The 22,118-nt window shown below is 44.7% G+C and overlaps 1 protein-coding gene across 2 annotated transcripts in view; it reads right to left on the bottom strand.

Annotated features, from left to right (window-relative positions):
* Window positions 1–7,047, bottom strand: part of RAI2 (retinoic acid induced 2) — a 48,174-nt gene extending 41,127 nt beyond the window's left edge. Inside the window, exon 1 of one of the 2 annotated variants that reach the window (XM_017812372.1) lies at window positions 6,948–7,047. The gene's annotated coding sequence lies outside the window, so the exon portion shown is untranslated. Of the gene's footprint in view, window positions 1–6,338; window positions 6,528–6,947 lie in introns of those variants that run through there. The other variant, XM_017812374.1, reaches the window with a different exon arrangement.
* Between the last annotated feature and the right edge of the window lie 15,071 nt (window positions 7,048–22,118).

Genomic DNA, 22,118 nt, shown 5'->3' with positions numbered 1-22,118 from the left:
AGCCATGAAATGGCAAGAGGTAACTCCATCCATCCCCTTGAGACCAGAGATGAATGAACAGCATGTCATGCTACAACAAAAGGCTCTTCTGGGCACTCCTTCTTCTAGGATCTGCTTGTGCAAATACATACGTGTGTCTGCCTATGGACATACGTATATATATTTATTTATATCTATATATTACATGCTCTCTCCAGTAGACAGTATCCTGGGCCAAAGGGACCCATCCATTGCTGTCACACCAGGAAACCTTCCATGGCTGCAGACCCATGCTTCCACTGATCCTCTGGGTGAAGCCCTCTGATTCAACTGCTCACCTGTGGTCCGTGTGGAAAACTCTCCCCCAAGGCCAGGCATCTATACAGCAAATTCAATGGGCTTGGCACCTGCAACAATTGTCTCCGAGAACCCCAAAGGCAGTTGCCCAAGACCATAACACAGACAAGATTCTTCTAAACAAGGAATGATCCTTCTAATTTTCTTCCCTGGAAAGTATACAACACTTTGGGAGGGGGGGAGGGAAGTACAATAACTTCACATATCTGCACATATGTTCCTACTTCCTTCTGGCCTCTCCTCAGCATCCCACAGCCTGGAGAGCAAAGCTTGGCTACGTGAACAGGGCAGGCCTCCTGGCTGAGAGTTGCCTTCTGATCTCCAGCCCCATCACCAAGGCTGGAGATGAAGGCATCTATTATTCAGACAGTGATGCCTGACTTCTTGGTTAAGAAAATCCTGATTAAAAAACAATGTGTTGCCCTTCCTGTTTGCTTTGCAGTGGCCTTGTGTGGATCCAGCTCTACGGAAAGCAATCCATCACCAACAACCAGAAAGATGTGTATCACGCAAATACAAAAATACTTCACATTTCACTTAGTTTTTCATGTCTTCCATTCTCATTGCCCATTCTAGTTCAGCTCTCCTCAGCATCTTTTCTTTAACCTAATTAGTACAGATATACATGGACCATCTAGTATTTTTTAAATGAAGGACTGTTTTGTGCAATATTATCACATAAGCTTTCAAAGACAATCAAATTTAAAAGAAAATTAACACAATGAATACACATTTCTCACATTGTCACTCCTGATAGGATGTTTCTTGGATTTTTTGCTTACATGCAACAGAATGTACATTGTCATACTGCTTGTGACTGGTTTATTCACTGTATTCTGATAATCATGGACTGTAACTTCAGTAACACTCCTCTAGCTAATTAGTTTATTCACTAAGCACAGATGAATAGCTGATGAGCTACAAAAAGTTGCTATTGTCTGAGTCAGTCACCAAGTAACTAACTTGGCCATTTAGCCAGGGAGAAGTTTTCTTCTCTGAAAGGTGACAAGTAGCTATGTAATGACTTCTATTATTTTCTCAATAAACTCAGAGAAAATAGGACATTGCAGCTAGAAAAACACAGAAAGAGAAATTAGCTGCTACTGTCATTAAGGATTCAGAGGCTGAAAAAGAACAGTTGGTGCAATGCAGCTGGAGAGGCTTTTCAGAGTAAAGTGATTATTCTCTGGCCATTAACAAATTATTTTTTGCTGGAATGCAAGACCTGCACTCCTCCAAATAACCTGGCTTTGCTGTGAGAAGCACACTGGCTGCTAGGACAGGCAAAAGCCATTACCCTTTTTGCCTTCCTGATGGCCACTGCACTTCTTCCACCTTTTTGCTTCCATGCCACAGGAAAAGCACAGAAATAATTAAAAAACTGAAGCACATGCAGACCTTCGAAGAGAGACTGGTCTTCAAAATCAGCCTGACTAACTGAATTTGGAGCTGCATTTACTGTGTTCAGGGGGGCTCTTGCCCCACTGAAGCTTAGTGAGGTGTCACAGCAAACTTCCTTCACCTCTCTTGCCCATCAGAGCTCATTTGCAATCATTGATCCAAAGATAACAAGACGATTATGATTTATAAGAAGATGATTTATGGACACAGTCAGTACTGGGGCTTGTTCTAAGATCTCTGTGCCTGCCATGGGGGAGGCAGGGGGGAACCCAAACCCTCACCCAGCTTGTCCTTCAAGTCAACAACAATTGCCTTCCTTCTGCTGTAGTGGCTGCTCTCTTGACACTCCAAGGGGAGTGCAAGCAACACAGGGACCTGGAAGCTACTAAGCTGAAAGACAATATTTTTCTGAAAAGGCTGAAGGGAACAGGAGACCCACCCTAGGGTCTTTGGTTAATTTTTGAGAACATTTAGCTCTGTATCTGATGTCTCAAAGAAGCATTTATAAACAACCATACGCCCAGATTGAGATCAGTGATGAGTGGTGTCCCGCAGGGGTCCATACTGGGACCAGTGCTCTTTATTGTGTTCATCAATGACACAGACAGTGGGATTGAGGGCACCCTCCGCTCTTGTGAGACCCCACCTGGCGTACTACATCCAGCTCTGGGGTCCTCAGCACAGGAAAGACATGGACCTGTTGGAGCAAGTCCAAAGGAGGCCACAAAGATGATCTGAGGGCTGGAGCAGCTCTCCTATGAGGACAGGCCGAGAGAGCTGGAGCTGTTCAAGAGGGAGAAGAGAAGGCTCTAAGAAGACCTTACAGCAGCCTTCCAGTACCTAAAGGGCACCTACAGAAAAGACAGGAACAGACTACAGGGACAGACGTTCTAGCAGATCCTGTTGCACTAGGACAAGGGGCAATGGTTTTAAACTAAAGGATGGTCAATTTAGACTAGACATAAGGAAGACATTTTTTAACATGAGTGTGGTGAGACGTTGGAACAAGTTGCCCAGAGAGGTGGCAAACGCCCCATCCCTGGAAACATTAAAGGTCATGTTGGACAGTGCTCTGAGCAGTCTGATCGAGTTGAAGATGTCCCTGCTCACTGCAGGAGGGTTGGATTAGATGACCTTTAAAAGTCCCCTCTAATCCAACTAGTCTATGATTCTATGAGCTAGGAAATATAAAAGGGTACTGGAAACAGGTCCCAGTCAGAGGGATCCAGTCACTCACACTCAAAGCCAGCACTTGAGTGTGAAGTGGCAGCTGCCACAGGGGTCCCCCAAGGACATACAGCCATCCACAGGACTGGCAAAATCCTACAGATACGACCCTGTGAATTCACCTCACCCATGTTACAGCTCTGCACATTAAAGGACAGCATGGATAAAACTGGAGGGGGGGAGGAGAAAAGAGGAAAGCCTAACAAGCAACATTAAATCACCTGGCAGAGCAGCTCCTCCACAGAGTGGCCTATTTACAGAGTAGCTCAGTGCCCTGGGAGGGACCAGCAGTATTGCAAACCCAGAAGAGGAAATTCCCAAGAAGAACTGAGACAAGGTAACAACGATCCCTGCAGCCTAGGACCTCTCATACAGCCACCACCTTTTTGAAATCTAGAGTCTGCTGGAAGGACTTAGGCCTAGGGCTTTGAACACAAGAGAAGGAAAACTTTTTCTTCCTGAAGACAGTCTATGACACTCAAGCAATGCTGAAAACTGTTTTACTGTATTATTTTCTGTAGATGCTGTTTCTGAAGGCATGACCCAGCACAGCCTGATCGCAAAACAAAGCCATTCGTGGCTAGCACCACACATCACTGACTGTCTCCTTCCTCTCAAAATAAAATAAAATAAAATAAAATGAAAGAAAGTACCCCCATAAATCATTAATTCATCCCAGTTTCACAACAAGAATATTGGTCAGCTCCCATTTTACGTCCCTTTCTCTGGCTGCCTGGTCTACAAACCCACCATTTCAGCTGCTTGTGCATACAGACCAGTGGACACCCTGCACCACAACAGCTCCCACATCTCCATTCTCCTGCCTGTGGAGAGGATGGCCACCCTTCTCCCACAAACCCTCACCTGCTCTGCCATCTTTTTTAAAGAATTTTTTTTTTAATCAGTAGCTCTGGGGCACCCATCAGCTGTACTCAGCTCCTGTAACAATCACGTGATTTATGTAGAAGTAATTGGGGTTAAACTATCTGCCACATCAAACTCTTCACATTTGGCCCCATCTTTAGGACCTAGAAACATCTGAAATACATAAAGCTCTGTGTCATTTAAAAGGGTCTGGGCTTAATTAGCATCATTCTGGATTTTATGGGAGAGATGTTGCTCTGCCAGCTTTAGGTAGCTAGTCTATCACTTGCAAGGTTATTTGCTTTTTTTTTTTCCTTTAGTACCTACATCAAAATATTTTTCCACCCAGCTTTTCTTTTTTTTTTTTTTTCTAATCCTCCAACCAGCCGGATGACAACCACTCCTTATCTCTGGCTGTCTTCCATGCTAAAATAAGAATGCTGTTGTTACATCGAGGGAGCTGCACCCTTCCACCTCCGTTCCCTCCCGACATGCACGCAGCTGGCTGCACAGGAACGCCCGAGGTGCCATTTTCTGGCCATTTTTTTGTGATGCTGTTGCAATTTACCCTCTAGCTACAATTTGTATTTCTAAATCATACCAGGCCTCTCGTGCCATGGATTTTACAGCCTCAAGTGACAGACAGTCTCTGTCCTGAAGAGCTGGTGGTGCTCAACCCATCTCCACTGCCACTGCTTCCCTGCCTTGACGTAGGCTAGGCTGACACAAGGGCCAGCACACAGCCAAACACAGCTCCAACGAGGCCGGGAGATTTGATTAGCAGCAGAGAATGACTGGATTAGAAGAGGGATAGGATTAGAGATTGATGAGTTGCTCTGAGGCTGCTACGTCTGTATGATTGGCTCCAGCAGCAGCATTTGAATGTCAAACTGTTTCTCCTCGGAGCAGGGAGGTACCACCTATGTCAGGCTTCAGACAGTGCAAAGCAGCTGGAGGAAGGTCAAGGGCTTGAGTTGGAGTCTGAACTGACAGCCCAGTATAGGCGAGCCCTTGGTGGGTCACGCAGAGATGAGAAGAGGGGAGAGAGGGAAATATGAAATGATTTGCCCACAGCTACACTGGCAGTTTGTGTCAGAGGCAAAAACGGGAGCCAGATTTTTTTTCAAAAAATGAATTCCTCAAGCAGGAGATGAGCCAGCCGCCTTTGTTACATGCAAATGCATTTTTTCCCTGTAATTCATACTGCTGCAGGCTCTGCACAGTGAGCTCCAGCTTCCTGAAGTTGTAGGGTGTTCAGCATGAACTGCTCATTGCACACCTCATGCCCACTACATGACTAGCTCTGTCCCCCAGCCCATGCTTGCAATGCAATCCACATGCGTTGCAAAAGCTTATCACTTGCTTTTTTTTGTAGGAAGCAATTAGGACCCTGCAAAACCCGTCACTGAGGTGATTTCCAGTCTGACCTGGATAGCTCTGGCTACTGGATCACCTCCAGAATTTAATGTATACACGGAAATTCAGTGTCACTCTCCAGTTAACTCAAGCAGTTATTCCCTCTTCAAATTTGGCTTCAATCAACTCTGAAGGTGAAAGAGACTTCAGCATCTCCTTACTGGAGCTTCTCACAGAAATGCTACAAAATTCATCAGAGACGCTAAGGACAAAATAGCGAGGATGCATTAATTGATCAGGTTGCTCTAGCAGAGCAGCATAAGAAATTGCACCGGCCATCAGCAGCCTCCTGCACTAGTTACTGTAGTTACATCTGATTAACCAGGGCCACTCAGAGAGTCATGAAATGGAAGGGAAAGCTTTTCCAGATTTACATATTAAAAACATGGAGGTGTGCTGATTTCTGTCCTATGGAGTGTTTCAGGCATAACACTAGTAATCAGTAGCAATTTGTGAGGAACACTAAGCCGATTTGCTAGTGATAAACGACACAAAAGGTTACTTAGGAAAAAGAAGAACATTTCCTCATCAAGTTTAAACGGAAAATACCTGAAGAATTAATGGGCAACCAGATACTCTTTCCTCTTGAACAATACATCCCCATTAGACAATATATATACCCTGAATCATGTATTTTAAGCATTATTTTTTAAAAAATACTTCTTGTGGAGCATATAATCTACCATCAACAACAACAACTAAACCAAAGCCAAACCAATCTTTTAAAAAAGAGGGGAAAGTGAGGGAAATGAGAAAAGGAGAATAACTGCCCTGCAACTCCCGCCTAGTGAGCTTGCACCATCTCCCCGGAGGGATGCAGAACTTCTGGAGCACGACACTTCACCCAGGCACCCACCGCCATGCACGCCCGGAGCACTGCGACGCCGGCGCAGATGCCCCGCGAGAGCCTCATCCAAAAAAACACATTAAGGGAGACGCAGGTGACAGTCCATCCTCCTAGCAGACTTCGCCGGGAAGCCGAGCGACAGCGGGAGGAATTTCTGCCCCAACTTCGGAAGGGTAAATTCTCCTCCCGCTCCTCGCTTGTCACCGGCTGCGTGAGGGACCCCAAATAATCCCATTTTGTAACCCACTTTACGTATTTCTAATCTCCTTCTCCCAGAGCGCGGACCCAGGCGCTCAAAGCCGCCGTGACCTGCCGTGCGTGTTTTGCTCCCCGTGGGGCAGGAGCCAAAAGCCGCGGGGGGCGATGCCTGACCGCGGCACGCGCCGCTCCTCCCCGCGCACCCACGGGCGTGATTTTGGAGAAGTTGCGCAGGCAGAAGGAGGAGAAGGAGGAGGAGGAGGAGGACGACGACGACGACGACGACGAGGAAAGGCGGGGGTGGGGTGGGTGTCTCTGCCCGTGCGGTCACGGTCTCGCCCCGTCCCTGTCCCCGCCGCGGTCCCTCCGCCCCCCCCACCGCCGCAGCCCCACTGCCGGGACAACCCGCACAAAGCCGCCGCCGCCGCCACCGGGATCTCGCTGCGCCCGCTCGGCGCCACCAGAAACAATAGTCACGGGCCGAAGCGGGGACCGCGGGGCCGCCGCCCTGCCCGCGGTACCGCAGCGCCTGGCCGCCGGTGGGAAGAAGGGCTGGATGGGGGGAATGTGATTCCCGCAAAGCGCCGCCGCCCCGGCCAACCTGTCACCGCTTCGCCCGCCCTGCGCTGCTGGCACGCCGCCGTTCCGCGGCACCTACCTGCGGTGGAGGGTGCGGCAGCCCCTAGCTGGGCTCCATGGGGGCCGAAGCCGCCGCCCGCCTCTGTCAAGCGCGGCCGCCGGCGCCGGGGACGCGCCGCCCTGCCCTGCCCGGTACCGCGTCCCGCTCCCCCCGCGCCGGGCGGGGCCGGGCGGGGCGGGGCGAGCAACGGGAGCGGGGCTTGGCCGACCTGGACCATGCCCACCGCCGCTGGCCCCGCCCCCTCCCGCCGGCCCTTCTCCCCTCCTCCCGCACCGGAGAGGGATGCACGGGATAAGGATCGGTGAGGGTCCCGGGTAGCCACGCCGGGAACAGCCCCGACGCCCGGGAGGATGCTGCAGCAGGAAGCGTGATCCTTGGCCGTAAATCTTACAGATGTGTTGCTCTCCGCTTGCTCGAAGTTTTGACCTTGTCTCCTCTGCATCAACCTCGGATTGACCACGTTTCTGACTTCCTGTTTTTCTTTATTCCCGCCCCCCCGACCTCTTTCGCATCTTTTTAATTCCCCCCTCCTCCGCCGTCTTTTCCATCCTCACTCTCCAGCGTTCCCGTTTTCCCACCAGACTCTGAATACCCCAAGCCCCTAGACCGCAGACTCTGGGCTTTAAAATGGTTTTGTCAAGGGCAAAAGAGGTTTTTTCTAGGTTTCAAATCGCTATTAAGTGTCGCCAGCAGCTTATTGGAAGGTGCGGTGCATTAAACTAAATCCATGGCTAGTATTACATAATATGTCCTCAAATGTACATAAAAGATGATTGTAATTCCATCTGGATTTCTGTTGATATTAGCAAACCGCTCGAGATTTCCCCTTGCGGTTTAATGGGCTTTTCAAAACCTTTGACTGGTGCTGGATCAAACAGATTATGATTTAAGAAAGGGTAAAGCACACGCACTCATGACATCGTAGGAATTAGTGAAAGAAGAAAAAAAAGAACTTAGTAGGTCATCTGCCTAATCCATCTTCCAAAAGAGAGTAGGAATGTCCCCCATACCATAATTTATGGGTATTTGTCTAGTTTTCTTTCAAATGCTCCAAATACGTGGCTTCCTCATCGCCCATAGGAATTTAGGTCAAGCTGCCTGAGAGGGAATTTCGTAGCATCTTGGGATTTAACATCCACTACTGTTATTCCAAGAGGTTTATTTTTTTCCTGAACTGCACAACTGTGCTGTTGCAGTTGGTCATTTATTTCTTGCCCATCATCACGGAAGGATTTTGGCCATCACTTTCCCCAGGTTGAGAGCCCAGGGACAAGCACAGCTTGGAAAACATCAATGCCATGCTCAGTGTGGCCAAAAGAGCGAGTCAAATGTCAGGGCTTGTTAACAGAGCAGAGGAGAGGAAAACAGATTTTACATTGGTCTGTAAATGTGTGCTGGACCTGCGCTCCGAATACTGCTGGAATTCTGGTCTCACCTTTTCAAAAAGGAAACAGTAGAGCTGGAAAAGATTCAGAGCAGGCTAGCAGTGATGATCCATGGTTTGAAAGGGTTTTCCAGTTAGGTACATGCAGCCTGGCAAGAGGCACCTGAGGGGAGATGTGACAGAGGTTCCTCAAATCTCAAGCAGCATGGAGAGAGTGAGCAGGGACTGATGGCCCTGGCTTCCAGCAAAAAAAGCAGAGGCCATTAAATGAAGGTAACAGGCAACTGCTTTGCCTGACTGTACAGGGGTGATGCTTCACACAAACACAACTGTGGAGCCCTTTGTCATCTGACAGCAGGCAGTTGATGTCATTTTGAGGGGAGAATGAATGAATTTACAGCAGAGAAATCCATGGAGAGCAGCCAAATCACAGCTGGTTCAGAAAGGTCCCTCCATGACAAGTGGTTCATGGCTGGGCTTGCTCTGTTCTTGCACTCTCCCCTAGGTATACATTGATAGTCACTGGTTACCTTCAGCAGTGAATACACCTCTCAGATTTAATGTCACCTATGTGTTAATTTTGTGCTGCCCACAGCTTTCCTAATGCCCTTACTGCATAGAATTGAGTACTAAAAAGGATGAGTGGCTTTCAGTGGGAAAATGGCAATGCTGTAGCAATGCACAAGTTGGTACAATTGTTGGAAGTTGGAGTCATCAAAACCCACTGGAAAAACCATCTTTATGCATTGACTGAAGAGAGGGAGTCACTGGTTGCATAGAAGTTTCTGTCACCCTTCTAAAATGTGACAGAAATAATCAAATCTATCTGTGGCCTGAGGACAGTGACCTTAATTTAAAATCAATCAAAAATCTCTCTGTCAATGGCAGCTGATTGCCCTGTTTGCTTTCAGACTAATGCCCTCCCAGGCCCGCCATCTTCAGTGTTGTTATACAAGTGGGTAAGTATTGCATTGTCTTCTTGTCTCTCCTCTTCCTCCATGTCTTTGAGGATGAGATAGCATGGTCTCAAACAGTTCTCTGTGTTTCTGACAGAGAATTTTTTTCTGTGCATTAGTTTGTAAATGTGTACATGTGTGCCTCAGCATGGCTTCTTCATCCATGCAGCTTCTCCAGAATTTGCTAGTTCAATATTGTATCTTACAGAAAACTTGCTCTGGTGAGGTAGGTTGCCACAGAGCAGACAAACTGCCGCAAGAATGAAAATGAAGGAGCCCAAACTATGTATGTGAGTGACCTTGGTCAAGTGACTCATGGTTGTAGTCGTTTATGGGACTGATCCCATAGATTGTTTTCACACTGTTTATGCAGAAAAATGTGTTCAGGTAGATTAGAATAGTCACCATTTGCCTGTCATGTTGCTCCACCTCCACCTAAATCTCAACATGAATTCACTTCTGAACTCCCGTATAAAACTGTTCTAAAATGGGGTGTCTAACGTAACTATATAGAGAAGACTTACATGAATCTTATGTATTGCCTGTGCTGACAGTGAAACAAAGGGGTGTGCTCTTTCCTCTTGCAAAGCATGTAAAGCAGTCAGCAGTATCATTCATCTGGCCCTATTACTTGATCTTGTAGAAACACTTTGATCTTGTGACAGTACTACACAGTAGCAAAATTAATGCTGCCAGGTGGGATTACTAACATAGCAACCCAGGATGTGTTGCAAGCTTTAAATGGGAATCACAAAGTCTCTGTAAGCACCCACACTACAAATGCTGGGTGGGGAGAACTGACAGACGAGTGCACATACACTGTCTCTTGGGAACATTCAGAGCCCAGCAAGAATGCTCATTGCACCTAAAAGGGGGGTACTGAGCAGATGCAAGATTCATAGCGACAGAAGTAATTTTCAGATTTTCCTCTAATAATATATAGGCAGCAGTAAGCCTGTGGCAAGTCCAAATTGAGTACTGAGCAGCTTTTAAATTGTTTAAGGCATTATCTATTATAAGGAAGTTTATAAAGCTCCATCTCCATTATTTGAGTTTTCACGAGGTCATAATCCACTTGACCCTCGTGGTTTATTTCATCACTATTGTCCCTCAGAGGAATTATAACCTTTACCATTACCACTTGCTAAATATATCAAGAGGTTTTAGTGATATTATCATAAATCACCAAGCTCAGCTTTGTTGCTTGTAACATGACCACAGTATGTACTGTTTTTTGATGCAGTGATTGTCAGCCTGATCTAGTTATATTTTTTAAATACACGTTAGCACATGCTAACAGATATGAATGTGTATTTGATTTCTTTTTGCATTTAAAAATCGCCTTTTTCTGAGATCGTCTGAACTTCAAGCGTAGGCTTTTTAGGCAAAGTTTCTGGGATCAAACATGAAAAATACAAACTCAATATTGAAATCAAGCACAGTGACTTCAGGTAATGGTATTCTCACAATTGTTCCTCTTTTCAATTCAATGTATGAGCATTCATTAGAAATCATATTGTAAAGTGATTATCTTGAAAGCAGTTAGTGAGAAGAGCAAAGATATCCCAGGTAAGCCAGATACATTACTATGTGGCTTTTTAAAAGGATAAGCTATAGGGAAGTTAATGAAAAGTGAGGATTTTGGATAACAGTAATGCATATAATTATGGTGCTTTTTACAGTTCAATCTGTTTTCTAGCAGAAAGCGGGTCCCATGTCAGCCCCCTCAAAGTTCTTAAAGAGAATTTGCCATAGCCAATGTACAGTTGCAGTACATTGCAGTACTGGCCTCAAACACTTTTTGACAAGACCTACCTTGTTAAACAGTAACTGTGATCCAGTCAAGTTGTTTCTGGCTTCAAGAAGGATTCACCAGTACTGTAAACCAGGCTTACTTGCAGGAAACTGCTGGGATCTAAAAATTCTTTGTAACAACACCTGAAAAAGCAGCTTATCTGTCTGACATGATATTGTGGGGCAGGTCTTGGCATACAATACCATTTCTGATGATGCATGGCAAAACACCCAGAATCAAAAATATCTCATCTGATGAAACCCTGGAAATCTATCTTTGGGGAGGTGGAGGAGGAGTTATCTGCTTTCATTCTACAGACCCTTCCACTGTTGCAGATGGGGGAATAGGGGTGCACTTCAGCATCCCCCACCTCTCCACAGGCTTGCATGTCTACAGTGTATTAATTTACATCTGATCTAGTCACTCTTCAACCTTTATGGTCAGCCAAGAGAAATAAGCACTTCTAGGATGTAATTCTTTCGACCTTCCTTAGACATCTACTTTAGAAAGAGATAAATCACTTCTCCAAGTGTAAATGTTTCTTTGTTGACCACAAAAGGACCAGAGGGTGATTAGTTCAGAGGTAGGTGTCTATAACACAGGCTACATGCAATTAGGCAAATCTCAAACAGATTTTTCTACAATGCTCCTCTCACAGTGGCTGTTGAAGTGTTTTAGAAAGATTTTTATTTCTATATCATAAGTATATAAAATAACATATTTTTCTCCTTTTACAGTCTTTTATTTTTGAGAAACATTACGTTAGCAGGGCCTGCATGTTGTGTTGTTCGTTATGTTAGTGCTCTGTTCAGAATTGTTTTCAGCTATCTACTGAGAAATTGGCAATTTTTGCACTATTTCACCCTATGACTCTTGCCAAATATTTGTCTGATTTAATGTAAAGGTGGAGAGGGGGCACATTTTACACCAAGGAAGTGAATACGGCATTAGAAATATCTTTTATCACTGTATGTGACTAGAAAGCAAATATGAATACACACACACACTTTAGTTTTTTCTGATCACAGAGTGATTTTAAATACTATTAGTAATAAAAGATCTATGGTAGTAAGAGTCACTGTACTGCCAATAAGCCCATTGAGCCCATGTACAGTACATCTCAGAAAAGGCCCGAGGCTCAGATGTCTATCTCTGTGTTCTTGTATTCCAAACAAGCAGTGAATAATGCATTAGTTTTGCTTCCAGCATCCTATTTTGAATATGCTTTAGCCAGAATTATTAGCTTTCATGTAGTGTATATTGTTAACAGAGGTCATGCTCCACGCCCATCTAGTGCTGTCTCCAGAAGTGCCCTGGCACAACACACAGAAAAGTTTCACTAGAAATTCTCATTGCTGGTTGTCACCATGAGGTCCCCTGAGATATCCATGTTACAGGGAAAGTGAAAATGTCCCTGCAAACATCTGCCCCTTTGCCCAGGCACTCCAATGTGTGTTGAGCTGGGTCAAGAACATCTGAAGTTGTGTAATAACAAGTAAACTCCTGGGGCTGCCTTTCACTTGGCCAAGGTGAAAAGAACCTGAAAAGAGCCTTTCTTAAACCCTTAGGTCTTGACAAGGGCCACCAGTGACCCAGTACTGATGGTGGCCCCAGTCATCTGCTGAGTGGAAACTTGTGTGACAAAGGGGTTGCACAGCTGGGTTCTGGAGTAAGACCATGCTCTTGGCTGCTGTGAAGCTGTACCACTCTCCCCTTTGGCAGCTGTGGTGGTCTAAAAAGAGAATTAGCTTGCAACTACTTATAAAGAGAGCATTATTTAGGATAAATGGTATCCTTTGCAAGGGAGTAGGCATTTACACACACACACGCACACAGACACACATGCACACATCCCTTACTTAAGTTTCCACAGCTACCCTTAATGCAACGCAGCCAGCTGTTAAATCCAAAATAGCAACGAGTGCACATCATACGCCCTCTGTATTACCATTTGAAAGGGACAGTTCCTTGGGAGGATGGGAATTTGACAGGATATGAATATGTCTGAGACTCTATTAGGCGCTAATTCAGCAGGACTGGCTGAATGAGATGAAGAAGCAATGAGGAGGAGAGAATCTCTCCAAATTTGAGCTGATTGGTAATTTTGATGAAAGCCTTTTAGTCTCATTCAGTGATTGTTAATTACCTCTGGAAATTAACGTTTATTTTTCTCTTCAGGAAATGTTGTTTGCCTGCCAATATAGAAAGATTAATTAAATTCTTCCATGGATGAAGGTGAAAGTAGGGTCCTTGTGGTCAGTGCACATTTTGGCTGTGGATGCAGGGATATCCCCCTCTGAAAAGTGCAGTCCAGCTCTTTCCTCTTGAGTTTTCACAGGAAAGTAGCGTGTCCTTGTCCTTCTGGGATGAGGTTGGCCTGTCAGGTGCTTTCACCAGGAAAGTCTGGGTGTGGGAGAGCTGTGAAAGATGGGAGAGAAAGGACAGTGATGACTAGGGTTAAACAGCTTGGAAGTAAATTAGGGGAAGCCTACTGCACCACTAAAGGAGAAATAACTAATAATTTGTGATGAAGATATCTCTGCTTAAATCAAAGGTAACCCTCAGCTTAGACCCATCTATTCAGAGTATCATAAAAGTTAATTGATTCAAAAAAGTGATAACTTGAAACTCCATAAGCTATGCCAGCTTCTCCTACTAGTTCTCATTTATTTGATCTTGACTCAGCCTCAAAAGCTGCTTTTGTCGGCACTAATGATGGCCCTTCCACTGCTCAAGAGTTTATTTCCAATATCGACTATTATGCCATTCACTCCTGCTGTGCAGAAGAAAAAAAAAGGAAAGAAAGAGCAAGGCAATGTCCCAGGGAAACTCCTCTGTGGAGTTGGTGTGGGCATTTGACTGAGTTCTTGATTTAAAGCTATCAAACAAATATCTGGGCGTAGTTGTTAAAAATCAGACATCATGAAAGGAAAGGAATGCTCTGTTCCTCAACGTGGGAGGAACGTGGGAAGACATGTTTTTTCCAATGGGAAGACACTGCATTAAGTCTTAATGATAGATTAAATAGATGGAAAGTCACTTGGAAGCCCAGTGGGCAGAGAGATTTCAGGCTGCCTCTGTCAGGCTCACAGGGAGGAAATGAGGCAGCTGAGAAGAAGCTCAGAGTCAGGAAGGAGGCAGACAGGTCAAACAGACAGGTTTTCCAGAAGCAACTTAGCTGAGAGCAAACAAGCAGCTGCAGTCAATCAAAGCCAGCAGGGCAGCCAGCTCCAGAGCTTGCTCCCAGTCTGCAGCATGAGCCAAACCGCTCCATGGGGAGCTGCTCTTGTGCTCCCATCTTCCATGCAGCACCGGGGCAGTGAGCTGGCATCACTGAGTGATCTTGCCAGGATTGTGACAGCTGGTTTGGGAGAAGGATGCCAGTCTGCATGCCATCCTTCCCACCTGCAAAAGCTATGGCAAGCTTTTGCCCCATGCCTCTGTCCTTGTGCAAGGTTCATCTGGGTGCTGGACTGCAGATCTCAAAAAGGAGGAGGTGTCCAGGAAGACCAGGAATTTTAGGTCTGGTCCTGGTCTCAGGTGGAAGTATTCTTCACACATTTTCCAGGATCAGCAACAGACCAATGCAGGAATGAAAAATGCAACCCTTGCTGACCTGACTTTGATCAGAGGGAATCCTTGACAGAGGCACGGGATACCATCTTGTAGGTTTATCCAGCAGTGTTGAAGGGTTACACTTCGAAGACTCTGTCATGGGTAAAAGACAAGTCCATTTTGGCTCTTGGCTGTTCCCTGTACAAATTGAAGAGGAAATAGTACCTTGGCCCGCTGGTAAATCTCACACAGGTTACAGATTTCACCGCTAGTCGCCTTTACAGTGTATTTTGAGATCAATATGGGAAAGCACAGCAAGACACCAGTATTTGTTACATTTTACATAAACTATAATGGTAAGAGGTTGCTGCCAGCCAATGGTGGTATCTTAGAGGTTATAAATTTAGAGGTTAGTAAGGGAATCAGTAGGGGAAAAGCATTGCGAATTATGAAGACAGGCATCAATAAGCAAGTGATACAGAGAAGATGAGATGGAAAAGAGTAAGAATCTCACATAGGATATATCTGTTCAGTGGCCAGTCTGAAAAACAAAGAAAAAGAAGAGGTTCTTCTATATGGTCTAGTCAGCCTAGAATCCTTTTATAGCTTTTAAATAATGTCACACATGGAACAAATATATAATTTCTAAAGAAAAACACGGAAAGTCTCAGTTATGTTCTTATGAATGCTTTCTATTTCTTTCCAAGCTAAATCTGTTTACCAAGTTGGACTCAATTCTGCAAGTTGCTTCTTCAAAACTACATTTTTTGACAAATTTGTTGTTTGCCAAAACATTCTCCAAGTTTTAATAAAAAAAACCCCAAACCAAACAACTAAAATTCAATGGATTGGAAAGAGTCCAGTAGGCTTTGGTTCAGGCCTTGTAAAGCAGCAAATAAACATTTTCTGCATGCTTTAGTAGAGCATATGACTTTTTAGTCTTTCACAGTCTCTGTGTAGAAGAAGGGAGCTAAACACGTGGAGGAATAACTAGTTAGATTTGTTTCATCTTCAGCTAAGAAGGCAAGCTAGATCTCCTTCAGCCTCTGGCACAGACATCAGGTTGCCATGATTATAGTCACAAAAACTTTTTCCTCTTCTATGGTACAGAAATCCAAATGTCCTGAAGGATATTAAAAGGTAAGTAAATAACTCCACGTACAAAAGAAATGAATGCTTGTAAGTGAAATAGAGAAAACTGAGGCTACTTGAAGTAATTCTCTCCTATTTGAACTTGCTTTTAGCTTGTCTGCCTTCATCTAGTCATATTATAGCAGATAGGAACATAGAGGTGCTATGATCACAGCTCTCATGGCCAGTGTGGTTTTCAGACTGATGAAACTAAAAAGCAGTGTTTGAAGTCTAATGGCAAGCTAGAGAGAAAACATCTATTAGACATGTTAGATGAGCAGTGTATCCAGTTCCTAAAAAATATTGGTTTGAATGTTGTCTTCTGACACAGAAAGATACAGTGATATAGACATCTATACATACGATGGAAAGAAAGATATATACATGTATTTATATGTAAGTTGATGCTGGCACTGGACAAATGGTTCAGAACTGAGTCAGAGATGCATATGCACGTTTTTACATGTGCTTCTTGCTGCAACTTCCTTTTTCCTGTCCAGAAGCGTCCTGCTTTTGCAATATTAACTGCTCATCTTAAAATAGTTGCCATACTCTCTTCCTACAAAGCTCAGGGAGCATTGGCCCTCTCTGGCTATTGGGATTTTGTGACAACTCCTGCAAGGGCAGCCAGAGCATAAGTAATATTCAGAGCCTGGCACCCCATGTCATTGTGATTCCACAAGACATTATTTTCTGATGCAAACACACCCTGACCTCCAGAGCACTCAATATATCAAATGTGTAATGTATGCAGAAACAATCCCAATAAGGAAGGAGATAAATAAATTTGTTATGATTTTAATGATATGCATTTTAAATGTCACTTTTGCTGAGCAATTAGGGTCTGAAGAGAGTGACCTTTGCACAGTGTCCTGAGGCATGGTACTTCTCCATGCATTTATTACTGCCTTGCATGATGAAGTGTAGGTGGTACAAAGTAAGTCTGTCATTTGTGGTAGGTACCTTTCTGGCCGAGACACACAATAAAAGGAAGATGGTGCAAACTTTTTGCCACAGCAACGCCATGTGAAAAGCAAGGGATATTGAAATGCCTTGCACATGTGTGCCCCTTGACATGCACACACAAAGATGTGGGATGGGGGGTCTCTGAAGAGCAGAGAACAAAGGGGACCAAACCACCTGCCCAAAATGTGGCATTCTGCCCTTCCCCTTGCTTCCCAGGTGAGCAGCGTGGTCTCTAGCCAAGCCTGGTGAGATGGACCATATTGTCTGTCCGCGCATGGGAACATTATCTTTTCTTCACTCATTCCTGCCACTGGATTCTGCTACAAGCCCAACAGCTTCCAGAGGGTGCAGCACACCTTCTATTCTCAGGCATACCCACCCTCTGAATCATGTTTAAGATATTTTATCTTTTTACTGAAGCCAAGGAGAGAGGTTTTAACTTGTGAGATGTAGGCCCACTGGCCTCTCATTACCAATAGCAGTTTCAAAGGCCGTGTGTTAGGCAGAGGAGTGACTCACAAGGTAAGAGAGTCCCTCTGTGGTAGCTACCACTGCAAAGTGGAAGCAAAGCCATAGGCAGTCACCTTCCACCTCCTGTGCATCTGCTGGTAGTGTGGACAGTTCAAGTATAGGAAGTACCTACACCTTAGGTCTAAGGCTATAAAGCATTAGTTTTACAGCCGAGGCATTTTAGTATGTGGCAAAATGCAATTGCAAGTCATCATCATCATCATCATGGCTGGGCTTCGCGGACGAAGATTTGGGAAGGGCTCTACCCACGTTTGTTACAAGTGCGCTGGTGGCTAGAAAGGCCAAAACGAGATAGGCAGATCTGGTTGCAAAAGGCACAGCAGAAAGACTCCTTAGGTGGTATATTCTGCAAGTCACGATTCTTTCTGCGTTGTCTTTTCTCCTCGAGAGTGATCATGCGTGCGTTCTCAAAGGAAGCAGCAGCGTTATAGATGGTGTGTCTCCAGGCCTCCCGATTGGAGGCCAGAGTAGACCAGTTGTGGTGATCAATATGGCCAAAGCTGAGATGTTGTTTCAGGGAGTCCTTGTATCTCCTCTTCGGGACTCCTCTCTTGCAGCAGCCAGTGGCAAGTTCACCATAAAGCAGGATCTTAGGGAGGTGGTGGTCCTTCATCCTGGAGACGTGTCCTGCCCATCGCAGCTGTGTTCTCAGTAACATGGCCTCAATACTTGTGATTGCTGCTTGTTCTAGAACAGATGTATTAGTCACATAATCTGACCAGTGGATGTTTAGGATTGTGCGAAGGCAGAGTTGATGGAAGCGTTCTAGGAGTCGCAGGTGGTGGCGGTAGATGACCCATGATTAAGAGACTAGACAGCATCTATAGTGCAATTGCAAGTAGGAATTATTAAAATACAGGACTCTGTTTTGGCAAGGAAGAATATTGCAATAATATAGTAACGGGCAAGGTCTACCTTCCAAGTGCGCCTTTGTAAGCACTGCCATAAGTACTGGACATTGTGTGGCATCTGTTAGTTCATAAACAGTGTGATGCATCACCAGAATAGGCAGTAGCTTATACAGAGCCGTTTTTATCTCTCCTCTTCAATATTTTTCCTTCAGTAGTTGTAAGAAGTTGGTAATTATAAAAGCTACACATCTGGTGGAGACTGCCAGAGTTGCCTGCTGGTCTGACAGGAGGGGGGAAAGGTGGCAAGAGGACTGATGATTCTGCTTCATTGAGGAAGTCCCTTTCCAAGCTGGAAGGCCAGCCCTGGTAAGGGATATTCAGAAAACCTCCATATCTAATCCATTCTTGGTTTTATTGCTAGCAAGGCTGTCAAGCATTGGGCAGATGGCTAATATTTTCTTTCACTATCAGGCTCTGTTGGATTCAGACCAATGATGTAAATATAAACAGCCCTGGCTCTCAGTCACCAAAGCCTCCTGCCATCAGCCCTCCCAGAGAGAAGCTATTTAAATGAACTAGGGAAGTGGGCATGACTGAGTAAAACAAACCAATTTGCCACACAAACTGGAAAGCTGATCTCTTGAACTGTGTACTCAATTTTGCTGTCACTAGCTCACATCCGAGGGGATTTAGTTCTGTGTTTACTACATGCCTGGTGCTTGGTGGCTTTGCAGGGCAGGAGAGGTGTTGGAGTATTTAGGATAGTGTGTGTTTTAGGCCATCTGGCGTGTTTGAACCACATATGGAGCTCCTGTAACATTGAATGATTGGAACCCAAACCTGGTGGTCTGCCCAAGTCTATCTGTATTTCCATGCTGTGAGTCCATCTCTGGGGCTGATTCCAGTGAGTCCAGGGAAAATTCAAATAATTGATACAGCTTCATAGTGTTTTGTGCCACTTCTTTCCAGTATGCTCATATGATGTGTGATTTGCTACTATCAGTTTTGCACTGTCCTTCCATTCCCAGGCTCTGATGCATTCGCTATGGGGTGCTAAAGCCTGGTACAGCCCAGGTAAGGATACATGTATGAAAGTAACTAACACTGCTTCCCCATGACTAAGCATTCCCCTATGAGGAAGAATCACTCATGGGAGCTATAATTCACATCCTCTTTACCTGTTCTGCCCACGTGATGTTAGGAGGAGAGGGACTGGTCTTACTGCTGACGCAAAGCCATCATGGAGAAGCACTCATGACTACACAGCAGCTGAGGATGCCATCATCCCATCCTGGACAGGGCATTTTCAAAGCAGCACCCATCCTCCTGCCTCATATCATGCTCCTCCACAGCCTCATGACTTATCTTTCCTGAGCAGCAGCAGCAGCAGCAGTAGCAAGCTTGGTCCTTTTCCATTTGCTCTTCTTATGGCAATGCCTACGCCTCTGGAGTCCACAAGGCATTGGGAGGGCATGTCAGAAACCCCACTTTGTATTTTTTTCCAGTCACAGCATAGAAAAGAGGAATATAACAGAGTAGATGATGAATGCTTCAAGTCCAAAAATTGTTACTTTCTAGGCCTAACTGTTTAAAAACTTAGCTTCTGGAAAATCTCCTGTTTCAGAGTGGAGAGACCTCATGGCGTCTTCATTCCCAGCTGGAAGGGAGACCTTAAATCAGAGAATAATGTGGCATTAACAGGAGAAATAGCTCCTCTAATCTCCAGCAGCATGTTCCATCTGGGACATTTGTAGGTACGCAGCAGTCCTATGTATCATTGGAGAAGTATTTAGTTTTTGTGTCTTTAAACAGCATTTTGCCTTGCTTGTTTACAAAGTCACATGTCTCAGATCTTTCCTTTTGGATTTTTTGGTTGGTTTGCTATACCAAATGTAAGTGCATAGAAATGGAATGTTGTTGGCATTATTCTGGCTCTTGCTACTTCTTGAATGTGTGTACACCTGTTGTAAAGCAGTGGCTTCAGACAGGGAGGAAAAAACAAAAAAAAAGAGAATTTCTACAGATTTCTGGATCATGTATTAAAAGTGATTTTGAAATATTATCATACATTACTTTAATTCCGCCATAGACAGACTGTATTTCAATGATCACTGAAAAGAAAAAGGAATAGTTCATAAGGTGTAAATGAGCAGGGAGACTGATAAAAAAGAAAGTATAAATTATATAGGGAGATATTCAATACTCTCATTTAAAATATTGAGTATGGAAAGGGAGTCTAGTCTGTGGGGGGGTATAGTCTCATGCAATTCTTCAAGGATATCCATGTTTTACATTTACAGTGCTCCACAGAATATTTGGAATTCAGCCTATGCTGCCTTTGAGAGGTAAAATAAATACAGGCAAAATAAATAGAGTGAATACAATTAAACAAGGCTAACTTGTATCTAGATTTCTGAGAGCCTGGTATTTGCTTTGTTTTTTAGTCAGAAATTTCTAAATGCATAGGCTTTTTTAATACAAAAAATAAGCCAGACAGAAAATTTTCTTCCCCCCTCTGGTGATTTTTCTCAACCACTTGCGCTTTCACTGTGCTGCTGGAAGTAGCTGGGAGACAATTGGAGGTTATTTTTAGACTGACTCACTCTGTAAAGCTGACATTTGTAGGTTAGGCGTACCAGTTTCCGACTGCTCCTTCTTCTGCATCTTCCTTAAATATTCCTCTTCTAAACAGTCGGACAACCCCTTTTCTCCTTCCCCAGATTTTCCCCTTAGGTATCAAAGTACTAAACCCACGTTCTGTCTGTTAACATTATCTGTCGAGCTGAGTTGAAAGCGTCATTTAAGAGGCACAGGCAGCTCATGTCCTCTCACGCAGCTGGAAAAACCCGACGCAACACAGTGCTTCTGCACCTCAAATCTGCTCCTAATGGAGCACAATGTGCTCAGCATCCCTCTAAAGCACAGAGGAGAACCAGCACCCGGGCCATGCTGCAGGGTTAGATTCACATTCCAAGGGTCCCCGTAAGGTGCACATCAGCACGTCCTCTCTGCTTACAATCCTCTCTGAGAAAATGGGCACCAAGAGGAATTTGGCTGCCCGCAGCCTATGCATCCCAGAGGAGGGGATGCCCATGAGTTGTGGCCTGCATTTCTAGGCCTTGCCTTTTGACTTCCTTGTCCGCTGAAGGTGGAGAAAATGAGCTATGTTCAAAAGTAGAATTGCTGATGAGTCCTGCCTCTGGGGAATTATTTGAATGTAGGTGTGCAAGCATGCTTGGTGAGAGCCATTGCAAAAGAGGGAGGAATTTATGGCATCCCACGGGCAGCATCCCATGGGAGCTGGGGTGCAAATTCCTGGGATGGATTTGGCCCCTGGTTCAGGGAGCTGGAGATGTCCTGGTGCATAAAAGGTACTCCGCACTACAGTTATTCACTGGCCTTAAGCCTTAGTGTTTAGCAGCATGGCAAATTTAAATCACTGAGCTTTCAACCCTGAATTCTTTCAATCTGCTGGAGTTTACAGAAACACAAAGAGTTTCTAAGCCCAAAGAGGAAAGATGTTTGGTAAAATCAGAATTCAATGAGAGATTAGATTATGAAATTGCTTTTAATCTACTCTATATTATAATCTCAAATCCTTCTAACATATTTGGCATGCAGCAATACAAACATTATTTTCCACTTAAATGAAGGCTGCATGGAAATCCTTTTTCCAGTAAACCTCTTTCTTTTCCTGATGCTTTTTGTTTTTTAATGAATATCTTCATGCAAATTGCAGTTTAAATAAATCCAGGGGCACATAATCTTTTGGGAAAAAATCCATTTTTTTTCAGCAGAGCCCACATGTGGGCCTCATGCCAGGTAAAATCTAGTGTGCAGTCTAGTGAAATCCATCCTCAGCCACCCTATGAAGTCAGAGCTCTGCTGTTCTTTCTGCTCAGTGCAATGCTCCTACTGGGGTTTATAAGCACAGAGGTGACCACAGACCTGCATAACACCGATGCCAAGTTACCAGGACCATATCACCCATTTCTGCCCTGATGATGCACATTCCCACCA

Source organism: Lepidothrix coronata, unplaced genomic scaffold, assembly GCF_001604755.1.
Source record: "Lepidothrix coronata isolate B3197 unplaced genomic scaffold, Lepidothrix_coronata-1.0 Scaffold35, whole genome shotgun sequence".
NCBI classification, from domain to species: domain Eukaryota; kingdom Metazoa; phylum Chordata; class Aves; order Passeriformes; family Pipridae; genus Lepidothrix; species Lepidothrix coronata.
The sequence above is the reverse complement of the archived record's forward strand: the minus strand, read 5'-3'. Positions and strand labels throughout refer to the sequence as shown.